Source organism: Solanum stenotomum, chromosome 2 (assembly GCF_019186545.1).
Source record: "Solanum stenotomum isolate F172 chromosome 2, ASM1918654v1, whole genome shotgun sequence".
Taxonomy (NCBI): domain Eukaryota; kingdom Viridiplantae; phylum Streptophyta; class Magnoliopsida; order Solanales; family Solanaceae; genus Solanum; species Solanum stenotomum.
In genome coordinates, this window is record NC_064283.1 from 48174147 (window position 1) to 48201208 (window position 27062).

Below are 27062 nucleotides of genomic sequence, written 5' to 3' on the forward strand. Positions count from 1 at the left end.
AAGCTAGATAACATGCACGCACACCCACATAAAATTTAAATCACTTCAACATACAAGCATACGGGATTTCAAATTAAAATAGGCATTTGAACAATCAGATCTTATCAGAAAGGCCCAGCACACGACAATACGATCCGTTTATTTGCATACGACAAATAAAAATAAGTTCGAGGTTCAGAAGGCCAACCTTATTTGTCGATTAAAATGATATTTGAAGAGCTAAGCGGCGATGTAATCCAACTTCAAGCACAAACCAACGACAAAAATACTTGGAATGCAAAATTATTGATAATACTTATTAGGTGTGAATTTGTGAAGTTTGAAATCGATGAGAGGTGAAGAGTTTGAAACTTTAAAACCTTTGGCTATTAATAACCATCCAGTTCACGTCCATTCAGCGATGTTAGTCACAACCGCCGATCCACTCAGCGACCCATCGAGTGGGTACTTACATCGCCGAGTTTTACAGGACCTTCAGTCAAAGTGAGGGTCCGAATGACGGTTTACATCAGGATCACCGACCCACCACTAATTTCTTGTTCTCGCCGATTGTTACAGACTCTGATGTGAGAGTTTCTTAAGTCTATCGGCGCTCTAGATCGGCGTCGCTCACCTCTTCGGTGATTCATCGACTAGACTTAATATCGCCAACCTACACTTTTCAATCATTGTCCACACTTTAACTTGCAAAATCAAATATTTCTAAAGCAAAATTAAAGCATTTAAGGGTTTTGGGTTGCCTCCCAAAAAACGTCTTAGTTAATGTCGTGGCACGACACAGTTTAACACCTAAACTTCACTATTGGGGTTAGCCAAGAGTTGGATGGAGATGAGGCATCATATGACCCATAAGGTTCTCGAGCAGCTGAATGGATCTGGAATGAGAACCAATCATCTGTTTCATCACTTTGATGTTCTCCTTCACCTCTTCCAGCACCCTATCATGCTCACTTACCTTGTTGAGAATGATTGAGAGCATTCCCTCGACACGTTTACCCTCATTGTCCTTGGGTTTTCTTCACTCATAAGGGAGAACGTATCTATCATTCCTTTTGCATTGGACTTCAATCCCCACTATCTTTTTGGCCAACTCATCCATCTGAGTCATCAGTGCGTCCATCATGAAGTCTTTCTCTACTTCTTGGTTTGCTTCAGCCATGTGATCAAGCAGGTGGGTTGCTATCGCTTAGGGCTGCTATGTAATACCACCCGGAATGAGTTGGTCAGCTAATGCTTTGTTTCCGGGACCAAGACTTCTGTAGAAGCAGTCCAGGAGGACTATATCGGGAATTTCATGAGTGGGGCATCGAATCAGAAACGATTTAAACCTTGCCCATGCCTCATTAATCCGTTCACCCTCCAATTGTTTGAAGGTTAGAATACGATCCCTGAACATCATTACTTCTAATGGAGGAAACTCCATTTGCTCACGAGTACTGCTTGACATACTCACCTCATCTATTTCAAAGCTCAAACAAGCAAAGTACAAAACTTAAAATGAAGTAAGTAAAACTACAAATTCACAAATAACACCACTCCCCGACAGCGACGCCATTTTGACTTCACGTATCAGGACAGTACTTTTGTTCAAGTGCCAACAATCGTGTGTAGTGAAATAACACAACCAAGGGTTGGGATCGTTCCCACAGGGAGTGGTTTCGAGAATTAATAGAAAAATAAAATTTAGTTCTAATCAGTCATAGCTATAAATATTATCAAATACAAACATACTAAATCTAAGGGGTGATGCAAGCGTCAATTATCAATGGGGGATTTGTATTAGCTAATCAACAAAATTGACAAAAATATAAGGAAACAAGATATGGAGACGGGATTCTTGGGATGTGATAGGAATACCGATTAAACTAGACTATCGAGTACATGCTTTTGATAGTAAATTGTTGGGTATTTATGACTAGGCTAGACTTTAGTGGGGGTAAGCTTTCTCTCGAACAACTTACCCCAAATCAAATCGATTTCTCTTAAACACTGCCGCATTAAGCACAACCTCCACCTTAGCCCATTCACTCTCTCGAGCTAAATGTGTGGGAGAAGAACTAGGATTCACTCTCTCGAGTTGAACCCATGTCGACCCAATACCATCGGCCAGCAATTTAGTAGTCTTAGTTTTACTACCTCTCTCTCGAGCAAGCCAAAAACACTAAGATGAAATTGTATTTGCAACTACAATTTAATTAAGTTCATGCATAACTATTGAACGAAATCACATTTAAACAACAAATAAACCATCAACAAGCAAGACCCAACAGTTAATTTAACCCATATTCATAAAATCACACCCCAAGAATTAGGGTTTTAGCTACACATGTAAAAGATATAAAAAATTATACCAATATCAATTTCCATCAACTAGGTATGAAGAATTAAGTCTTAAAACACGTCAAGAGTGAAGAATCTTCGAGACCCACGTCCAATTTCTTAGAGTTGAAACCTTTTGAATCTTCAAGGTCTTACAACAAAGTCTCCAAAACTTAAACTCTCTCAAAAACTGTAAAAAGTTCAAATAATAGAAGTGATACTAAGCTAGAAATTTAAACAAGTATTTATAGTGTTTGAAAATTTATGCTGCACAGGACCATTCAGCGCAGTTAGTCGGGATCACCGACACACTCGGTGAGCCTCCCTATGGTCTGGTTCAAGGCCTTCCTTATTTTTCCTTGAGCATTCTCGTGTTTTGAGGCATTGGGCGATAGAGTGTTGCTTCGCGGAACTACTCAGCGACTCACCGACTGCTCCTTTTCATCGCAAACATGACTTTCTCCTTTAGGGCTTATTACACTGGAACATTCGGTGAGATTGAGGACCTTTCGGCAACTCGCCTAATGGATTAGGCGATCCTCAAGGCGTCCTTTCTCCGTTCTTTCAGCCTCTTTGTTCCTTTTTTCTTGATAGCTTCCATGCTTTGTCTCTCAATCCAAATACCTGAAACTTAAGGGTTTACATGAGTTATTGAGACAAAATATGCATTTGAGGACACTAATTCTATCAAAATATAGCCCTAAATGAGTCCAAATTGTGGACTCATCAACACCCATAATTAAGAATTCACACAAATATAATTTTCAAAGCTCTTGGTGCACTGTCACTTAGAATAGAAAGTTGCTTCTGGTAAAAGTCTGAAAATTTCACCAGATGCGAAACTAAAATTGGCAAACTCCAAGGAAAATCCACATGCCTTCTGATAGGGGTGTGGTTTGATTATGGTGGAAGTCGCTTCTCAGATCGCGTACTAAGAATTTGATACTCCTCTTCTGACTATGTCCCAATTCGCTGCTAAGAAAAAGTTTCACGTTGTGGTGCATCCATTTTGATGTCGTCCGCACCTGTGGTTTGATTTGAGAATTCATCCTCTTGGATGCTCTCAGCAAAGACTGAAATAAACTTGTTAGTAGAAATTGTAATTTTTTTCTAAAGCTAGGCAAGGCCCATTTATTGATTAAGAAAATGAGCAAACATAAATGGCTTGGGTCCAAATTTGACCCAAGCCCAAAACAAAAGTCATCAGCAACTAGCTGATACACCCAGTCAAAACAGAAATGAAAAGACTTGTCGAAAGTAATCAGTGCTCCTATCAGCTCGCTGAAGGTCGTCAATAAAGTCGCCTGAAGCCCTTGTCTCTTCAAATCAACATGGCAGAACCGTGTTAAGCTTGAGTGGTATCCATTTGGGTGTTCAAAAGTCTCACGAGCACCTTGAATCTGACTCGGTGAAGACTTCTTCAGTTCAACATTGTTGCCATCGTCATCTACCAAGGTAAGGTCCTACTCCCCTTGTAACTCACCTGAATCGATCTTGATTGAAAAAATAACCCATTTCATCCTAAACTCATGCAGATTGAGCTCAAGAGAACTGATACCACTGCATCTTAGCTAAGGATTTATAAGTATTTTCCAATCTCGATCTATATAAATATGAGTGAAAGCATATTAAACTCTACAGAGAGTGATTGCTTTTATTTTTCAGTCTTGTTGACCTTCTTCTGTCTTTAATGTGATCCATGATTGCTATTTTGGCATTTTTTTTATTCTGAGATGCGGTTGTCCCTGCTTGCCTGCTTGATAAATTGTTCTCGCTTGTAATGGCATCTCTTCATTAGTAAGAAATTGCATTTTTGTACCTGTAAAATCATAAACAAATTTAGCTAAACAATCAGCCAAGTTGTTGCCTTCTCGGAGAGTGTGTACTACCACCACCTCCCTTTCCTTTAGGAACTCTTGAATGCATCTTAAATATAGTAGTGACATGTTTTACTGTAATCAGCACATGTTCTTTTTTGTAAATATTTTGATGTCAGCCTCCGTCGATTTTGATGTCGTAAATGATAAATTCATATGACTTTTCGATAATGCAATGTATTGTTGATGACGATGCTTCATTGATAGGATGATGATGATGAAGATCCGTCAATAGGATGATGTTGATCCATTGGTAGGATGATATTTATCTATTGGTAGGATATGAATGTATGTCCTTCGGTAGGATGAATGAAAATGATCCATCGGTAGGATATATGAGAATCCATCGATCGGATTTATGTAAACACTACCACTTTTGGTAATGTAATATGAATATCCTTCAACACCAGCCCCATCTGACTTCAACGTGGAATAAATAGGTTGCACATATTTCACCTACGAATAAATGCGACTTAAAAATATCTTTCAACGCCAGCCTCCTCTGACTTCAACGTGGAATAGATATGTGTACATCCTTCACCTCTGAATAAATGCGACTTAATAATATCTTTCAACGCAAGTTTCCTCCCACTTCAATGTAGAATAGATAGGGTGTACATCCTTCACCTCCAAATAGATGTGACTTAACAATATCTTTCGATGCCAATTTTCTCTGACTTGAACGCAGAATAGATAGGGTGTACATCATTCACCTCCGAATATATGCGACTTAATAATATCTTTCGACACAAGTCTCTTTCGACTTGAACGCGGAATAGATAGGGTGCACATTCTTCACCTTCGAATAGATGTGACTTAATAATATCTTTCGACGCAAGTCTCCTCCGACTTGAATGCGGAATAGATAGGATGTACATCCTTCTCCTCTGAATAAATGCAACTTAAAAATATCTTTCAACCCAAATTTCCTCTAACTTGAACGCGGAATATATAGGGTGCACATCCTTCACCTCCAAATAGATGCGACTTAAAAATGTCTTTCGACGCAAGTTTCCTCCGACATGAACACATAATAGATTGGGTGAATATCCTTCACCTCTGAATAGATGCAACTTAATAATATCTTTCAACGCAGTCTCCTCCTACTCAAACGTGGAACAGATAGGGTGCACATCCTTCACCTTTGAATAGATGGGACTTAATAATATCTTTCGACGCAATCTCCCCCGACTTGAACCTGGAATAGATAGGGTGCACATCCTTCACCTCTGAATAGATGCGACTTAACAATATCTTTCGATGCAGTCTCCTCCGACTTGAACGCGGAATAGATAGGGTGCACAACCTTCACCTCCGAATAGATACAACTTAACAATATCTTTCGACGCAGTCTTCTCCGACTTGAATGCGGAATAGATAGAGTGCACATCCTTCACCTCCGAATAGATGTGACTTAAATGAAATGGCCTTCTCGGCGAATGAAAATGTAATGGTCTTCTTAGGAGATGAAAATATTTAAATGATGAATGACTCGATGATTGTCTAATGTAACGATGTGGATGACTTGATGACTGTCCACTGTAATGAGGTGGATGGCTCGATGATTGTCTTGAAAGTGTAATCCTCTCAATGCTTTCACATGTTCCTATACTTGAAAAGGAATGATTAGTAGATACAATGTCTCCTTAGCTAGCGACTTAGTTAAGAAACCTTGAGAAAAGATTCTTTAAAAGAGAATATGTACAAAATGTCAGATCACTTTGACAAATGTGAGAAACCATCCTTTTACTCTTGACTATTTTGTGTTTATTGTGACTCATGTCTTACTAGGGGATTGTACAAGGCGCCGGTGGCTCGCATCCTGAATTTATTTTGTTACGTTATGACAATGTTGGAGATTTTGAAGTCGACTTTAAACTTCAAACGATGTTGGAGATCATTTGAAGTTGACTATTGAACTTCTCACAGTACTTGTTGGAATTTTTGAGGCCTTCCTCAAAAATTCTTTCCAGTTAGAACTCTTGGCAAATCTCAAAATGATCTCTAATCTTGACTTGCCAGAGATAGCATCTTTATTGTGAATTTTTGAGATATTCTCAAAAATTCTGTCCCAGTTTTGTTACAAGGAGAAAGAAAATCACTTTGGGTATATGACCGAGCCTTCATGGTGCCTACATATCTTGTTGAGCCAGGAATCAAGTCAAAATGTAGTTCAAATCCTATAGATGATGAATACTGCAAAAAATCTTAAACAATATCATCAATAGAAAATAATGTACAATAAGAACATGATGAAATAGGAAAATGATATTCCCTAAGATATTCAAAGCCTAAAGACAAAATATATGTCACATTTTTTGAATGGACAACCCAATGAGGTAAAATAGGCGTCTCACATTGACGAGATTAGCCTATTGTCACTTTTTATAATGAACAAACCAATTTTATAAGAGAATGCAAAATATTTTTTATTTTTTTTTAAAAGGACTCTATAAAAGATGTTCTGCAAGATATTAAAAGGTGGGTGGTTGTCCGACTCTTTTTTTTGGAAGAATAAAGAATATGAAAAGATAGTCAAATCTAGACTACAATTGGTACCAACATTTAAGGTTGCAGGTAAATCTCTCCCCCTTTTTTTTTTAACTAAGATTGAATTCAAGGTAATTCTTACAGCTTCAAGTGGTACCTCAAACATACTTAAGGATTAACAAGATTTGTTCATCTTGCTTCGAACAAAGGTTTTGAATTTTACCAATCCTCAAGTTTCAAGTGCCCTCACAAAAAGGAAAAGTCCTATTTCACACATACCAAATCTTTGATTATAGGACATTTTTCAAAGTGCACTAACACTCACAAGGATGTTCAATGCATGCAACTGTGATACCATATGCTTGGCTCTAATGTAAATCTCCACTAATGTGAGAACATTTGGAATGAGATCATGTAGGACTCGTCATTGTCTTGTAATGTAGGCTTAGGGACGGGTAAGATATTTATTTGGAATAAGAGTGACTTAATTTCTCCTTGAGCGTCACGGTGAGTTTTTGCGTCTAACGATTGATACGTCTTTGGCATCTAATCCTCTTTATCCCTCTTTTTATTATGACTTTTTTCGAATCCTTATTTGTTGGAGTTTTCCCTTTTCTTCACCCCTCTCTTTTGTTTCGACTTCTTTTGAGTCCTTATTTCTTGGAGCTTTTTTTTTATTTCCTTTCTTTTGAAGTTTTCTCCTCTTTTGTTGGAGTTATTTCCTTCTCGTTCATTGACCTTGTAGGGGTATTTTTTCTTTCTTTATTTCTTTGAACTCTTTTTCTTTCTTTCTTTCTTTTTCTTTCTCTAGAAGTCATTTTTTCTTCCTTGACTTTGAGAGACTCAATACCTTTTGCCTTTGGCAACTTCAAACTTGGATCTTCTCTTATAATTTGCACATCTTTGGTGCGCTCAAGAAGGTTGGGTCAAGAGAGGGATAATGCATATAAGCACTCAGAAGGGTAATGACTAAGATTTAGTTGTCCAAATAACAAGCTTCAGGCTTAAAGTGGGGAAAACTAGGGATTAATGTCATTTGGTAGGCTTTGAAAGACACAATGGAGTCAAAAAAGGCCTACAATTCTTTCTCAAACCAAACATTACTCAGGATTTCACCTCGAAAAACATTCAGGCCAAGTGCTAAATCAACAGTGCGATGCAATTGAATTTTGATCTAAAAGCTCACACACACTGTTCACATGAAACCATGAGGCTGGTTTTATTCTTATCTTGAATGTCTGCAAGAGAATTTTCAAGCATCACAAAAGTACAATTGAGAGGTATCAAAAGAGTCTATGATTTACCACAAAATCAGTCTTCTCCATCATATCAAATATTTTTACATGCTCCTAACTGCATTGGTCTGAACTAAGCTTAAGACATGAATCTTACATTATGTATACAGTGTTGTTGATTTATTTTAAAGAATGAATACCGAATCCAAGAAGGTCTGTCTACGTATCTCACTGAGATGAGAATCAGGTGTGCGTAGTTCATGCATATATGGCTTTGAAAATATGCATACAACATTTCTTTTGAATTTTCTTTTAAACTTAAAAGAAAAAATATCGAACCCAAGAATGGCTACCTACGTATCTCACGAAGATGAGAATTAGGTACGCATAGTTCGTTTAGATATGGTATAAAACAATTTCAAGATTTAGACAAACAAGGAGCGATTTCTTGAATCCTCTTAACAGTCGATATTTGTACTGTCTGTTGAATGTGGCCCTCCAATTTTTATAGTAACCAATTGTTGTTGTACTCTTTTTTGAATCTTTCTTTGAACTGTGTGTTCTCTCAATTATTCACAAGAACTATGTATTGTTATCACCATCCCCGACTGTTGTCGAGGACGGTTTTCCTACAAAAATATGAGAAATGTGTGAAAGCAGGGCCATCATGCAAAATAACAATAAATAAATGAGTGTGACTTCACAAGAAAAGACTCATCTGATTTATCCTTTTGACTTGATATTAATGTCTTATGAAATACGAAGACTCGAATTTCACGAGCGCTCTTGTCCATTGCAACTTCGGATGAACAATGACTTTCAAATTCTGACATAAATCAACCTCTCGCTCAAAAAAGAAGAAAAACTCAAAAAGTAAGAGTGTTAGTTCGTGTTTATACTAGATAATGCAAAATATCACACAGAGAATAAATTAAAACACATAAGCACTGCTCTGATTGAAGACAAACTCAATTATGTCAAATAACATACATGTAGTTGTTGCGCGTCCTACACAAACACGTGACCCTTTTGTGCCAAGGGTAAACTTAGTGATTTGAAGAATGTATTACACCATTTAACATTCATTTCCCCAAAAGCCCAAATTTATACAAACTTTTTGAATAAACTGAATGGGGATATATAATAGGGAAAATGGGATATAAATAATCAGTCCCCTGCAGGGTACAATCCTAAACTAAGCTTTCGTGAAAAGTCATTTTTTCTTGAACTTCTTGTCATCTCCAGACTCCCTACCCTGAGAGACAATAGTTTGCCAAATGATGCATACATCCTTCAAATTTAACAAATAAGTATGAACGTCCATTTAGGCCGTGGTCCATTTTGGACTCAAGATGGTCTCTCTAATGTGCCCAACACGCCTTGGTTGTTGGGTCATCTTAGTTCAAATGCGCTAAATTGAGGGATTTGGTCTCGCTCTACGCTAGTTGACTAAGAGTGACTTTTGAATGATCGGGAACCCAAGCGGACAACTTAAGTTGGAACTATGACAACAATTTGACGCATGACGAACCAATAAATTGACAGCCATTCCGAAAAGGGTTAAGTACAAAAAAGACCAGTTGCGGTATTGCAAACTCATTTTTTAATGTACTACATTTAATGTCGTGGTGACAAAAAATGCCATGAATGTAAAATGACAGTTAATATCACAATTTAAGCAAGTAAGACATAGATAGGGCAAACAAATAAGCAATTATTAACAAATAGTCAAAAAGAGTCAAGTTATTATGGTTAGAACCTAATTAAATCCCCACAGAGTAGTCATTTTTGTTATGTCGTAATTTTACTATCTTTCACTTTTGAAATGTTCTAAGTATAAAATAATTTGAGAAAAATACTTAGAAAGAGTCGTCACTTAATTTTTTTAAAGAAATTAAGAAAGCTTAATTTAAAAGACTTTAACAGATTAAATTTTTATTAGAGAAAATAGGTAAGAGGTTCTTATTTACACTTCAAGAAGGTTTTTAAAGCATTTAAAGTGTTCGCTAACACGCAGATATCCTACAACTTGACTAAAATATTTTTTGACGAACTCTTTGTGAATAGTGATTTAATACAAAAATAATTTACAATATTTGATTAACTTTGAGAAAATAATTAAACAAAGGACACATTTTTTCTGATTTTTTTAGAGAAAGGGACCTAAAATGAAAATATTTGAATTAGATTTCAAGTGATTAGAATTTTAACAAAACTGGATTAATTAGAATTTATTTGAATCATTTTAAAAATAATAATTTAAACTGATTTGGTCGATAAACCAAGAAATCATTTTGAAAGTTTTGATTAATTTTTTTTTGAATAAGTAAATAAAGGACACACAAGTTGAAAAAGTGAAATTTGTTAAAACTAAAACAACATAAAGAAATAGTTTATCTTTTGGGAAATTTCGACTAAGTTAATTAAAATATTTCAAATTGGAGTAAAAAAAATAAAATTAGTTAAAACATAATCAAAACAAAAAGAAGAGCATAAGAGATAATGAAATTGGGCCCCTTCTTGGGCCAACTTCACTGCAATTTTGGGCTTTAACCCAAAGTCCATTTTTGTATACATCAGTTGTATATAAGTGTATATCAGCATGTATATCAGGTCTTTTCATGTATTTCTTACTTTCGAACACCTGTATTTCGTCTCCGCCCTGTAGTTCACATTTTTATATGTATAGTGAGTATTTCTCGCTATTTATATCAGTGTATACATCAGGTATGCAGAAAATATACAGCCCATTTTTGGGCTTTCCGAGGCCTAAAATCAGTCCTTAACCCCTGTCCACCGGTTCCCTTGGCTCGAACTACGAAGAGGCTGACCCGAAGAAACTCAACTCCTCGATGAGATGCAAGAGAAGAGTCCAAAATAGACTCGGATGGTATCACATACGACAAAAATAAAACGATTAGCAACCATTCAAAGTGTCATTAAGAATCCCACTTTAAATAAATGCTAAATTTCCATAAGAACAAGAGAAGGAAAACTCTATGGTAATTAAATAGTTCTTTCCAGTAGTTCATTATTACCCGGATAATGAGATGAAAATAAAGCGAATGATTATTCTACATAATTACGATAGTAGAAACAAGACAAGGCTTAATCATTTACTTAACACAAAATTTAACTAATTAAATGTGACAAACCAGTAGCTATTTAAAATTGTGACCAACATAGTCAATAATTAAATTCACATGGTAAATAGAAACACTATGCTGAAGAAGAAAGAAAGAAAGCTCATAAATGCAACTCCTAATTTTAATGGAAAACAAGAATTCAAACTCTTTACAACTTAGGGTGTGTTTGGTATGAAGGAAAATGTTTTCCATGGAAAATGTTTTCCTAGAAAATGTTTTCCTGGAAAACAAGTTGATTGAGGATCGGGATGAAAAAATAAAAATATGAAATTGAAAATATTTTTTAAAAACAAACTTAATTTTTTTTATCTTTTTGAAGGATGTTGGGGGCTAATAGGGGGGTTGATAGGGGGCTAATGGGGGGGAGGGGGGGAGGGGGGGGGGATAGTGGGTAGGAGGGTAAAAAAATAAAAAATTGAAATTAGAAATATCTTTTAAAAACAATTTTTAATATTTTTTTTTGAAGGGGGTGGGGGTAAGGGTGAGGGTGGGGTAAAAAAATTAAATTTAAAAACAAGCTTTAAATTTTTTATTTTTTTTGGGGGAGGGGGGGGGGTGGGTTGGGGGCTGGTTTGAGGGTAGGGACAAAATAAATTGATTTTTTCAACAAAAAAGTAATTGTAATTTGAAGTTGGAAGAGAGTTTTGGAAAATATTTTCCTTAAGTTTTGAAGGGAAGTCATTTTAAATTTAAGGAAAATGAGTTAATTTGAAAAACATTTTCCAAAACATTTAACCCAACCAAATATGAGAAAATTGGAAACCTTCGTGCCGAACACACCCTTAAAGTATCAACAATTAGTTAACTGAAGAGTTATGAAAAGAAAACAGTAAGCAATAGATAAAGTAATATACTATCTTATTTTAGCAGACATATTATACAAAAACTCTTAGGAATCGCGTTGAATGAAGCAGTTGGCACTACTTCGGTCATAACTCCAATTAGTTTCCTATTTGAATAATGTTAAGTTTTTCAAAATAAATTATAATTCCAATTAATAAGGTTAACTTTTTCAAATTTATTCTTACAACAACAATTAGTTTTCTACACAAATTAGGAAATATACACTCTCTCTCTATACATTTTCTTTGCTTTAAAACATTTCTCTATCTTCTTTGTTTTTGTATCTTTTAAGTTGGAATTCACATAATTTTCAACTTATGGGGATGAAGTATACGGATGAAGATCTGCTAAGGTGTTTAACGAAATTCATTCGTGACAGGCCTATCGAATACCATGATATTCTGTATATAGACTTATACGGTAGCAAAGAGCCAATTGAATTATTTCAAAATTCAGGTAATGATCATGTAAACTATTTCTTTACTCTATTGAAGAGAAAAACGATCAAGGGTAAAAACTTCAACAGATCAATTGTTGGAGGTCGCAAATGGAAAGGACGAGACAATAGTAAAGAAATTTTGAACAAGGAAAGATCACGAATTGGGTACAAGAAAATTTTTCGTCTTGATGAAGAAAGTAGCAGTGAAGATAAAGAAAATGTATACTAGATTGTGAAAGAATACTGTCTTGATAAAACTACAATGGATATATCGACGAAATCAGACATGAAGACTCTGTTGTGCGTTTCATTATAAAGAAAGTTTGTTAATGTAAAAATCATCAAGATATTCCTATAACAACCAAGAATGTAGTTCCTGTCTCAAATTCATCGAGAGATCATGATGGATGGTTATATGGTGCAAAAATTTGGCAGCTACCATCATTGGATGAACCGTTTAAAGCCTTGACGGATGAATAATTGGATTACTTTGATACGCCGGATCCTGAATATCCACACGCATACAGTGCTAATAAGTAGTACATTTATTTTAGTTACTTTAATTTGTAGAATTATATTATAAAATATTTCTATTGTTATTTAATGGATTACATCTATTTTTTAACTAAATATTTTTTTGATTTCGATATTCACATTGGAGCTCGATTAAATCTGAATTTGCATCAAAAAGTAAAATGATCCTTCCTTATCCAAGGAGACTCGAATCCGAAATCTTTTGGTATACTGATTGATACCAATTTAGTTTTCTATTTTATTTTCCTTATTTGCAGTATATATGTACACAAAAAAAATGCTGGCTCGGTTTGTTTTTTTCATTTTTTATACGACCAATTATCTTTTTTTTTATGCCTTTTTTGTTTAATTAAATTCATTGTTCAAGTCAAATCTTCGAAAATTGGTAAACGTCCACCCCAAAATTCCAATTTCCAAGTGCATTTACATTAAATATTTCTCCATCTCAAAATATTTGTCAACACTTTGTCAAGTTTCGTTTTTCGAATATTAAACTACATGAACTTTACCTAGTATTCTAAGATACAATTTAAAAAAAAATAAATCATATTGACATGAGAAAAATTACAATCCTAGTTCTTTTATATAGTTTTGAATATAAATTTTAATTTAAAGTTATTTAACTCCAAAAATTAATCAAATTAGATTTAAAAAAAAAAAAATATGGCAAATATTTTGGGACTGGAGATGTTTTCTAAGACTGTTATAGTAACTCGCCCCAACAATTTCCCAACAATTCTTTGTCCGTTTTTCATCCTAAAAGGAAATTCCTAGCAATATTTCCATATTTTTCCGGTCGAAAATAAATCTATACAATAATTTTAACAAGTGTAATTGGATTAAGAATGCGCTGAAATTGTAAGGATCCAAATATCTTAATCCAACAAAAAAAAATTAATTTGGGGTTTCCCAATAATTGTAAATAAGGGGTAGAAATACTAAGTAGTATTTTCTTAGAAATAAAGATGATGCATTTGATGCTTTTATTTTTTATAATACTGAGGTTGAAAATCAGCTTATTAGAAAAAATTAAGAGAATTCGATCTGACAGAGAATCATAATCGTGACTAGAATGTTTTTTTGTGAAAAAGTCTATTGCATTTGATGAATTTTACTAGGCATGATATTACCTATGTTGTGTGTAGATTGAGTAGCTATACTCATAATCCAAATAATGATCATTGGTTTGCATTGAATAGACTGATGAAATATTTGAGAGGAACCATGAGTTATGGTATCATGTATGTTTTACTCGAAAAAGAATATAAAGGAAAAAATGATTGAGTTTTGAAAAATCGATTAAACTTATGGTTTAAGAGAAATCGAATTTTCAAAAGAACAGAGTCACCACTTAATTTTTAGTTAAAATCAAGAAAAAACAAACTTAGAATTTTCAAAAGATTTAAACAAATAAAATCAATTGAAAATAAAAGGGCTCGAGTTCAAATGTACATTCCGAGAAGGTGTTAGGCCCTCGGAATGCCCGCTAACTTGACCGACGATTTGACTAAAAATGACTTTTAACTAATTTTGAGAAAATATTAACAAAAAAAGAAATTCACTTTTTATTTATTTGGAAATAAAATAAACTAAAAGGTTTTAAGAATATAACTCATATATTAACGAGATAACTAACGAAATAATTCATAAATAAAACTAGTAATAAATAAAATATATATATTTCAATTTGAACAAAAATGACTTTCTTTTGGGGAATTTAATTAAATAAAACCAATACAAATAAAAAAGGTTAGCCAAATACAAATAATCAAATAAGTTAAAAAAAACATTTTAACATTTGAAAACTCTTGGATTTAAAATAAAATAAAGGGGTCATTTGTTTAAAACAACTTTCCTTAAACTGAAATTTATCGCTAAAAGTTTGAAAAAAAAAGTTTGAAATATTTTAAAACTTTAAACCAAAGTTGGCTCCCTTGTTTTATTTTTTAAAAGTATTTTTTAGAAATAAAGTTAAGATTACATATAAGTTTATTTTTAAAAGAAAAAAAAAAAATCATTAGTAACTAAAACTAAATAAAGGTACCCAATCCCAAATACCTATCATATGTGAGCTATTAAAAAAACAAGAACATATTCAAGTCACATAAACAAGTTAAAACAAATAAATGCTAAATAATAATAATAATAATAATAATAATAATAATATAAGAAACTATATAGACGCTGCCAAATGAGTTTTGCTTGCTTTCATTGCTATTCGGGTAGTCTAAGATATAGTGAAGACTCCATATGCGAGTATGCCGGTAACGAGTCCATGAGACTCTATTTTTGCTAGAATCTTGAATTGGGACTCCAATTTTGCTCCAAAGTTCATGCAAGTAAAAGAGAGGGTAAAGAGATTAGTAAGATAATCAACTTTACTCGATATCGAACAAGAATAGTTATAACTAAGTTCAAGTTTTTTAGTGCGAGCGAGCACGAATTAAATAGTACTCCTTCAAAATTTACACACATCCAAATGTATAACAGAATGACAAAGAGATTAAAAATATTTTTTTAAACGGGTTACATTTATTAAAGAAAATATATGATCCGCAATTTACTTTTTCAAACTAAAGCAAATTAAGGTAATGTCTTTTCCAGATTTTTATACACACCATACTACTATTATTTAACACTAAAATAAATAAAAAAATTCATGATTTAACTAGAAAACAACAAAGAACTTAAAATACTACTTACGTATAAAAATAAAACTATACAAGGGTGCCTATATACTGCCTACTTTTCTAATTAAAACCTTACAAGGATACCCTTTCATGACTTTTAATAAGAGAACATTTTAATTGCTGGCCATTCTGCCTACTTTTTAACTAAAATAGAAACGACATTGTAACAAAACATTTTTTAACAAACCATTTTAAAATAAAAAGCTGATGCACATTAAAAAAATAATAATAATAGTAATTTAGATACGGCAAACAAAATGGCTTCCAGTTAATATAATCATGTTGTCTAACACGCCATGGAAACAAAGCTTTCAAGCTATACTAATCTCGAAAGTAATTTAGATACATTTCAGCTTCAACAGTTACCGTAAACAAACTAAGAATAATTACTAGACATGAATACTTAAAACAAGCCTGATATTTCATAACAAAGATGACAAAATATAGGAAAATAAAAGAGGTGAATGTCACCTGTTGCGGGGCAGTGAACGGAGACGGGACGAGCTAGGAGACAACAACGATTTCCACACTGATTTTATACTCGGACAGCCGGCTCAGCAGCTCGAGTCAACTCCCAAAGAGGACCCCTTTCCGGACTTAGAAATAGAAAAATTGTATTTCCAATTTCTTAAAGTAAAAATCGATTGTTCAAAAAAAAGTTTCAAATTTTCTCTAACCCCCCAAAGCGTATTTTCTTGAATGTCTATATGTGAATAGGTGTATCTAATGTTCACTGTAATTTTCTCAAACTCTAACTAAGTCTTCCAAAACAAAATTTTTTCCCTCCAATGTAAGTTGCCTCTAACTTAAAAATTCCCTCCCCCCCTTTAATATGAAGAAGAAGAGGTGTTTTATAAAAGGGGATTTAGGTCGAAATTTAGGGGGAGAGGCGGGTGAATTTTCCGAAAAGCTTGGGGTAGAATCAGAATTCTCCTCCACCCCAAATTCAAAATTCTTGCTTCCAAAGTCGAGACCAAGTTGTTGTTGGTAGATATTTCACCCAAATCCCATAAAATCTGGAGGAGGGCAGCAGCGCGGATGGCTCAGATTGATCCAAACGTCCTTGTGCTCGACGTGGCGTCATCCCGTGCGAGCAAAGGACAACAAACGCTGCTACCAGGATGAAAGCACAGGTGCTTTTTGTTGCTGGAACACTGCTTTTTGCTGCTGCTGTCTGTGTATTTGTGAGTTGCTGCCGTGTATTGATGTTTGGGAATGGGCAATGGGCCGGGTTATGAAGTTAATTGGTTGGGTAGGGAAATTTGGAATGGGCTGCGTTGAATTGAAAAAGGGAACAAGAGTTGGGAGAAATGGGCTACCGAAAGAAATGAATGAGGATTGGGCCAATGGTTTGCAATTTGGCCAATTAAATTTTATTACTTTGCCAAATTGAATTACTTAGCAAATTCGGCTACAATTCAAATAGGGTGAATTAATTTACTAGCTTCTCAATTTTAACGAAATAAAATAGTTAATTTGATTATAAATTAATTATTAAAAAAAATTAAAAAAACTATTATATAACTAAACTGATAAACCCAATATTTAATTAAAACTAAAATCCTTTTTGATACGATTTTCGAATATTTGTAAAATGTACTAATTATATATAAAATTATATAAGAAAACATATTGATTATTTAAAAATTATAAAAAGCAACTAAAATTACTTTAAAATAACTTGGAAAATATTTTGAATTATATAAAGCTAATTATTTCAAATCGTTCGAAATTAAAGAAGCTCGAAAGTTAATTTATATGTGAAGGTCCCAAATTGGGTGTCAACAACTGTCTCTCGGTTGACTTGGATTGATGAAAGAAATTCGAGGCAAATGAAATTGACGAATCCAATTTTGATCGACCACATTTCCATCTCTTAGAAAAGGGACTTGGTGCGGACTTTAGGAATTATGGTCGAACCCCGGAAATGAGTTTTCTACATATCTCAGGCTAAATGAGAATTCAGGCTACTTGTAGTTCGATACGCTTGATTTAACGCACGATTCTGAAAAAACTCAAGAATCATCCCGATATTGAATTATGAAGAGACCAGGACGCTTGGAAATAAGATTTAATAGCGAATGTTGCGGTACAACCGAGTTTTCAACATTGAGCCCGCCTACATATCCTTACACCTTAGGAATCAGGATGTTTTTAGTTCGACTCAATCGGTTGAAAAAGAAATCTATTATGCTAGATAACATTTGGTTCTAAGGAGTGACAAATAAGTCGAGTATGAAAAGGAGGCTTGCAACCTCTTAGCCATGAATGTGGCATGCTTCACACCCATAATTAAGAACTTGCATGGACATAATTTCCAAAGCTCTTGGTGTATTGTCACTTGGATTGGAAAGTCTCTTTCGGTGGAAACCAAAATTTCCTGGATGTGAAACTGAAACCGATAAACCTAAGAAAAACCCACATGCCTTCTAATAGGAGTGTGGTTTGATTGTGGTGGAAGTCGCTCCTCTGCTCGCGTCCTAAGAGTTTGGCGCTCCTCTTTGGACTATGTCCCAGTTTGCTGCTAAGAAAAGATTCCACGTTGTGCTACATCCTTTTTTATGTCGTCCGCATATGTAGTTTGTTTTTCGAAGATTTCATCCTTTCTGATACCCTCGACAAAGACTGAAATAAACTTGTCAGTAGAAACTGTAATTGAAAAAAAAGTTAAAGCATCTCTTACGATGCTTTCAGTTACTGTTGCTGTGAAAGATGTCACATAAGTATGTTTAGTATATGTCTGCACACTCAAAGTAAATAATTAGTAGATATAGTGCTGCTCTAGCTAGCGGTTTGAGTAAAAAATAAAGAAAAATCATGCATATAACAAATGATTATACATTTATGAATAAGCATAAACATCCTTTTCAACTATATGAGAAAATAAAGAAGTATTGAGAGCAAAAGATAATGGATACCGCTTTCGAACACAGTATGTCCATTACAACTCCTGATTCGTTGCGGATTTGGAGATGTCATTGCTTGTTTTCTGTATAGCAAACTCCCGTGATCTCTACAACGAGCCAGATTCTCAATGATTATCCCATTGTAATGAGGTGGATGACTCGATGATTATCCAACTGTAACAAGGCGGATGACTCGATAATAGTCCAATTGTAACGAGGTGGATGGCTCGATAATTATCGTTCCTCAGCTTGCGCTAAGGAAAAGTTCCACATTGTGCTGCATCTTTTCTGATGTCATCTCCATCATATTCAATAAATGTTCATTTCTATAAATGTTGTGACGTCAGCCTCCATCGATTTTGACGCAGTAGATGATGACTTGATATGATATAGATGACGATGTTTCATTGATAGCATGATGATGATCCATTGGTAGGATAACGCTACTACATGATAGGATGATGACGTCGATGCTCCATTGATAGGATAATGACTGATGATCCATCGGCTGAATGATGTTGATGCTCTATTGATAGGATGATGATGCTTCGTTGATGATCCATTGATAGGATTATGTTGATGCTCCATTGATAGAACGATGCTTCTTCGTTGATGATCCATTGGTAGGATTATGTTGATGCTTCATTGATAGGCGATGATTCTTCGTTGATGATCCATTGGTAGGATTATATTGATGCTCCATTGATAGGACGATGATTCTTCGTTTATGATCCATTGGCAGGATTATGTTGATGCTCCATTGATAGGATGATGATTCTTCGTTGATGATCCATTGGTAGGATTATGTTGATGTCACTCTCGATGATAACGTTGATGCTCCATTAATAGGATAATGATTCTTCATTGATGATCCATTGGAGGGATTGTGTTGATACATTGGCAAGATGATAATATTCCATCGATCAAATGACGATGATGTCCTTCTTGGTGGTGGTACTATCTCACTTGATAATACTGTAGAAATGCCCCTCATATTATCTCATTTGATAATACTATAAAAATGTCTCTCAGGGAGGGTTTCACATTACCGCATCTAATATCGACGCGATTTGTGAAATTTCTTCAAATGTTCTTGATGTTGAAAAATGTAATTTGATGTCATTGTAGATGCTTGTACATGTTGAGAGTGATGCTTTCACTTGTTCATATTTGAGCATTTGTACTCATTGTAACTCATGCTTTGCTGAGAATTTGAACGAGGTGTTGTTGCTGATATTCTGAACTGTTTCTTTTCTTCTGAGAAACTTCAATGACTTTCCTGCATCCACAGAAAAATTGTTAGTTTTTAAAACAAACTGATCTGTGTTGAGTCCTTCAGTCACTTGCTCATTGTCTTGCTATTTTCGGTTGATCACTCGGATAACTTGCTTCTCGATAGACATAAGATGAAATTATATGAAATGTTTAACATATCAAAACCTAAAAAAAGATTTTCAAAAATCAACTTGGGAAAAGTGTCTGTCAAATGGCATGTCATGCATAGCTTAAATGAACGTCTTTGTTTCAAAACTTCGGTATATCTGATAGCTTGTTCCGAAGAATTCAAATATCCTTAAAGCTTGGGAAATGTCTGACACGGTCCTCCCGAAATCTGCTATAATTGAAATGTTTTGCCGTTGATTCTAAAATCCAAAGGTGTCAGGATTGCTGCAGTTGACTTGAACTTCAACGATGCCAGAGATCATTTGAAGTTAGCTTTAAACTTCTAATATGCTTGAAATATTCGGCATTCACCACAAACTTCTCGTAATGCTTAAAGGAATTTTTGAGGCCATCCTCAAAAATTTCTGTCCCAATTAGATGTCTTGGGATATCTCAAACTGTTGATATATGACGTGTAGAATTTTTGAGACCCTCTCAAAAATTCTGTCCCAATTGCGATTCTCAATGCATCTTCAATCTTGACTTGTTGTAGAGATCTTTTTTTTTTGAGAATTTTTGAGTCCCTCTCAAAAATTCTGTCCCAATTTCTATTGTAAAGAGAAAATGAAAATCTTATGGGAGATATGACCGAGCCGAGGTGGCGCCTACATATCCCGTTAAGGCAGGAATCAGGTCAAACATAGTTCCCCTCTCGAGGATTAACAAAAGGAAAATTTGATAAGGAAATGACTGAGGCAGACACAGGCTGCCTACGTATCTCATTCTCGAGAATTCAGGTCGAACGTAGTTCATTTACAAAAGGGAAATATTGGAAATATATGAAGGGGTGACCGAAGCTGATATAGGCCGCCTACGTATCTCATTCTAGAGAATTCAGGTTAGACGTAGTTTATTACAAGAGATAATTTCTAACTACAGAACATAAGACAATTACAAACAAAAGATGCGATTACACGAAAAGAAATAAAAGAAACTCTGAATCTTCAAATATCATAAGTCTTGATAGCATCTTCGTTGATTGGAAACTTGAGATGAATGTCTATATTCGACCACGACATGTGATAAAACAAATGCATCGATTTATCTTTTAAATAAACTATTGAGTTCTCTTTTCCTAACTTCTCTTATATGGACCCTAATTCTGGCTTCTTTGACATAGTCATTCTTTTCAAGATTTACAATTTCTGTCTCATCCAGATTCGACTTGTTTTATTTAAAATATGTTTTAGACTGGTTTTAAGAGTCGCCACTTAATTTTTACGAAAAAATTAAGAAAACTTATTTTTTCAAAAGATTTAAAACAGGGAAATCGATTGAAAATATTTAAGGAGGTTCGGGGGTTCTTATTAGCGTTTCGGGAAGGGTTTGAAAGCACCCGAAATGCCCGCTAATATGCGGTTATCCAGCGATTAATTATTTGGCTAAAATATTTTTTACTTATCTTGAATTGCAAAAGTGAACTACTTTATAGTCGAGGCCTATTTTAATAGAAAAATAATGAAATATTATCTAAGTGAAGTATTTCATAAACTTATTTATTTATTATTTATTTATTTTTAAGTCAAGTGAAAGATGAGTAATTTAGTTAAGTAATTAATTCAAAATAGGTGTCTTTCGGGATTTGAATATTTCGACCTTAAGATTAACGACAAATATTAGCAAGTAAATAAACATAATAAAAATGAATAGGGAAAGTGACTTGGGCCCAAATCCGGTTTTTCTGTTCATCTGGGCCGGTATCTGGGCCCTTTTCGTTTTGGGCCTTAGGCCCATTCGGGTTGCACCTGTCCTAAACTAAAATAAAATAATTATCCTTTCTTTGGGGCCTAAGGCCCAATTTTTCACCTGTTCTAAAATTCTAATAGAATAATAACAAAATTAAATAACAAGAGCTTATGCCGAAAACAACAAAATACAATTAAAATATAAATAAATGATCAAAAGTGGACTTTTTGCCCAGTCTTTTGATTCCCGACTTCTTGCACATCCCTTCCGTTTCGGGACCTGTTCGTCGATTTTAGTGGCTGGTTAACTCGAATGAAGGAGTTTGAGTCTTTACGACTCTCTCGAAATGCGGGGATAAAGTGAGTTCTTGGCGAACTCGGGCAGATTTTACATGCAAACACAAAATGGGAATTAGTAAGTCAGAATCAAATAAAATAGAATTTATATGCTACCATATTGTAAAATTTACGTACTTCCGTAATCTAATATTTATCTACTATCATATTTTAAAAGTTATCTACTACCATATTTTAATATTTATCTACTATCATATTTTAATAGTTATCTACTACCATATTTTAATATTTATCTACTATCATATTCTAATGTTTATCTACTATCATATTCTAATGTTTATACGATAAAAGATAATGTGCCACCAAGGGCCTTAATCCATACACGAATGACACCTCAAAATGAATAAAAATAAGAAAATAATAATAATAATAATAATAATAATAATAATAATAATAAAAAACTAGCACTCAGCAAGTAACTTACAATGTAGAGGGAGCATGCTATTAAAACAATTAATCATATTTTAACAACAATCAAAACTATCTGCCCAAAAAAAAAAAACCTAATAATCTTATAAACTAAAAAAAAAGACAAGCTGACTTTTACTTTGAACAAAAGCTATGACATAATGACGAGATCAAATTGATTAATTTCAACATGAGATGCGAGGGACATCATAACACACACACGAGGGGATGATACCAAATAAAATTCATGCTTCAAACAGAATTAAATTCTAGCATAAAAGAAAATAAATAAATAATAATAATAGAAAATAAAAAAAATAAAAAAAATTCATGCTTCAACTCGGAAACATAGACATTTCGGACTGAAACTTGAATAGCATGAAGACGAAAATTCGATTTAAACAAGTCATATTAAGCAACAAGCCGACAAAGACATTCAAGAAATAGACAAGATCAAACAATTAGAACCGACATGCGACTACACCTCCTACACTAACCATTTTTAGTTGATTTGAGGACTCAACTTACACAAATAGCAACATTTACCAGTAAATAAGCTAAACCCAACACACCTAATGCTTAAACACTATATAAATGGAGAAACACAGACCCAACGATATTAAACAATAAAGTTAGAAGAAGGAACATCGAACATGACTCAGGAGCAGCCCAGCGACATCAACATTAGATGCGAATCTACATGTTCGACTCGATCAAGTAATGGCGTCATACAAGAGCAAATATATCATATCGAAACATCAACAAACCAACAATGACTAACAACAAATAGCCACACAATAAGACTTTTCCGACATAAGGATTTATCACTTTTTCAACAGAAGAAGAGGCAAGAAAGATATTATGATGGAAGAGGCATTACCTTCTTGTGTGCAGCGAAACAGGGACAGTAACGAGCTAGCCACGAAGACGGTTCCACCACCAAAGCGAGATTACTAGGACTCCTATGAAAGAAGCAAGGGAACCACACTATGATCACACTAATCTATTCTTTGTTTCGAATGTGTTTCATATGTATTTTTACTGTTTTTGCTTAAGTCGCTATATGTATTCTTTTCTCTAAAAATTTTCCAACCCTTTAAATGGAGAAGAAGGGACGTATATATAGGGGAAATTCCAATTCACGTTTTGAATGAAGAACGGATAGGAACAGGGGCAGAAACGGAATTTTCCTTCGATTTCAAAATTCAAATCTGGAACAGGGAGCAGCTGGGGTTTGCACAAGATTTCCTCCAAAATCTCCGAAAATCTGGACGAGGCAGCAGGCTGGAACAAGTTGGTGAGGGCAGACGCTTGCTTTTCCGTGGATTCCGCCGAATTGCTGCTGCTACTTTGACATTTTTGACTTCTGAAGAAGAAGGAGAACGTGGGGGGTCATTTGGTTACTGCTGTACGTATGTATAAATGTTTGAATTGTATATATTGTATGCTTAGGAATTAAAAAGGAAAAAAAAAGGGTGGGGTCGGTTAGCGTGCTGTTGGTCGGTTTGGTGTAGAATGTTGTATTATTATATATATATATTGTTGGGATCATTGTACTGTTGTATTAAGGGGATGGTTATTAATTGTAAAAAAAATATGGGTGGGGTCGGTTGAAAGGGGGGTTAGAAAAACTTAGCCAATTTGATTTAGCTAAGATAGATTCGGCTAGTAATTAAACAAGATAAATTGATATTAATTAATTAACGAGCTTCTTAATCTTAACAAAATAAAATAATTAACTTAATTATAGACTAACTATTTCAAAAATATAAAGTATTATATAACTAAACTAGTTAACCAAATATTTTAAGTAAAACTACATTTTTTGAGACGATTTTCGAATGATCATAAGATATACTAATTACATACATAATTATGTAAAACAAATATATTATCTAAAAATTATAAAAGCGACTAAAATAACTTGAAAAATATTTTGAATGTTATAAAACTAATTATCCCAAGTAGTTTGAAATTTAAGAAACTAGATAATTAATGATTGTCGGGGAGGGTCAAAATTGGGGTGTCAACAATGAGTAATACAGAAAGTATAATACAAAGTTAGTAATGCATGATTATAACGTTGAGACAAACTAGTACATGAGATATGGTTTAAATCATATGTTTACATTTAAGCAAAATAATAGTATGTGTTTTTATTATTATGAAGGTTAATCTATTCTCTGGGTGTTTAATTTACATATTACTAATATTCTATGTTTCTTCTTTCACACTATAGCTTATATAAATTAATATGTAAATTCACTCTAATTTACACATGTATTATAAATTATGAGAAAAAGTGTCAAGTGGATATTACTTACAATGATTAATAAAAAAAAGAAATGCAATAAAACATAGAACATCACACTAATCAAACAAAGGTTTGGTCGGAAAAATAGAAAAGCTAAACTCCACATAAAATTTGTACATTATTTCATATAAACCTTAGTTTCATCATTTACCCCCCACAAAACCCTCCTTACGATGTTTGATATTTTTTCTTCTTTTGTAGAATTAACTTCCTCATAAATTCTATGTGATTGAATGTACAGATTTAAATAAGATTTATTTAATAGTATAAAGAAGATTTAAAAACTGAATATTCTAAATCATTCGGAATCTAAGAAGCTCAAAAATTAATTTATACCGGGGAGGGTCAAAATTGAGTGTCAACACGACTTATTCAGATTCTCGAACTGTTTCAAAACTTTGACAAGGTGTTCGAATATCATGATCTCCTAGTCATGCTCTTCAAACTCATCTTCATCTACCTCATTTTTTCATTCAGCTTGTGACATGACATAATATTTACAGGTTTAAAAAATTATTTTTACAGAAATGAAAAACAAAGATAGTTAGATAGAAAAATTAAAGCAAGCAAAATGAATTTTTGCAATAGAAGAGGCTATCATTGAAAATAAGAAAATATGAATTTTGGCTATGACCATGAGCCATTTTGCCTTTTTCAGAACATTACGAGGAAAATTAAAACATAATTAGGTAAAACAACACAAAAGGTGGGTTCCGGGCCTCTTTCGGACTACACCCGATTTTAGAAATAACATAAGATCAATCTTGTCTATCAAGATGAATGAGGAATCAAGAGCGGAGTGGAAGTCCAATTATGAACTTGCTCCATTGGCTCGACATCTCGTATGCTTGGCATCTCGATCAACTTCTTGGGTGCAACATCACCTTTTTCAAAAAGATCCCCAGTTCCTTCTCCAAGACCGTCATTATTGGCAAATATCTCTACCAGAAAGGACTGGCATAAATGAGGCACAGACCTTGATGGAACATGATTAATCCCCTTCTTGTTTTGACCCTCTCTTGACACTAAAGTAAAAGCTTGATGGGGTGTCATACTCGTAAAATTGAGTTTCTCATTTATGCTCAGAGAAGCTATAACTTTCCCAAAGTTGTCAGCACCAACCGAAACTATCATTTTTACCATGCACCACTCATCCTCCGTCTCTATCATATTGATAATGGCGCCTCCATAGTTTGGCAGAGGATTATTGTTGACGTTGGGTACAGTGGTCTCGACCACTTTCTGGTAGATCAAGTCCTAGATCATGTGCTCCAAATTAATACAGTTTTCAGTATCATCCCCAACACCATTGGAATGATACGCACATCTTCGATCGGCTCGGTAAAATCTTGAGCTAGTGTCGATTGGCTTAGGCTTGACTGGATGAATAATACCTACCGCACTCAATCGCTCAAACAACTTCATCCGGCTTTTAATAAGAGGAGTAAACTTTCGAGCATATTTCCTCTCAAGAAGTGGAAGAGATGGATCATAACTGTCTTGCTGAGGGGAAGGCATTTGCTGATAATTCAGAGTATTCTGGCGATGAGGTGCTTGAAACTTTGGGTCAATCATGTTAATAACAAATTTCCACGATTCCACAGTGAATCACCATTGGCATTTAAAGTGACAGTTTGAAGAGTGACAATTCTTTGATCAATCAAGTCTCGAATTTTATGCTTCAAGTTGATGCAATCCTCAGTGGTATGTCCAGCACCTCCTGAATGGTAAACATAATGGAGATCGGGCCTATAAAGTCTGGAATTGACATTGATAGCTTTTGGATCAATTATTCGTATTAGGCTACCCACTTTCAATCTCTCAAAGAGTTGGGTTCGACTTTCAACCAAAGTAGTAAAGACTCGAGAAGGTTTATTCAAATACTCATGACAAGAAATATTGTAATTATTTCGCGACGGCAGAGGTACTTGATGATAACTTGGAGGGTTTTGGCGGCTTGGTGCTAGTGTTTGAAAATTTTGGTATTGTGGAGCTTGGTAGCTGTGAGGGGCATTTATGTAATTTGACAATGAGACTTGATAACTTGATTGGACATTTGGCTAATTTGGCAATGGAGCTTGGTAGTTTGGATAATTTGGTGGTGGAGCTTGGTAATCTCGTTGGATGGAGTAAGAATTTTGTGGAGCTAAATGGTAGGCTTTAGATAGTAAAGGCTTTCGAACATTGGGACCAGCATGCCTCTTTGATTTTTGGCTTGATTCAAATGAGATAGAGGAAACATCTTCCCTCTTCCTCCTTAATGGTCCCGAGGATTCATCTTGGGGAGTCATTCAGATGATTTTTCTGGTCTGGAGACCGTCTTCAATAGCTTTACCAACTTTAACTATCTCACTGAACTTCCCTCCTAAAATGAGC

General features: G+C 34.3%; 1 protein-coding gene and 1 pseudogene across 2 annotated transcripts in view; one reads left to right on the forward strand and one right to left on the reverse strand.

Annotated features, from left to right (window-relative positions):
• LOC125857072 (ATP-citrate synthase alpha chain protein 2) overlaps window positions 1-27062 on the reverse strand; it is a 1178350-nt gene that overhangs the window by 515096 nt on the left and 636192 nt on the right. The window lies entirely within an intron of this gene.
• Window positions 12234-12889, forward strand: LOC125856041 (uncharacterized; annotated as a pseudogene).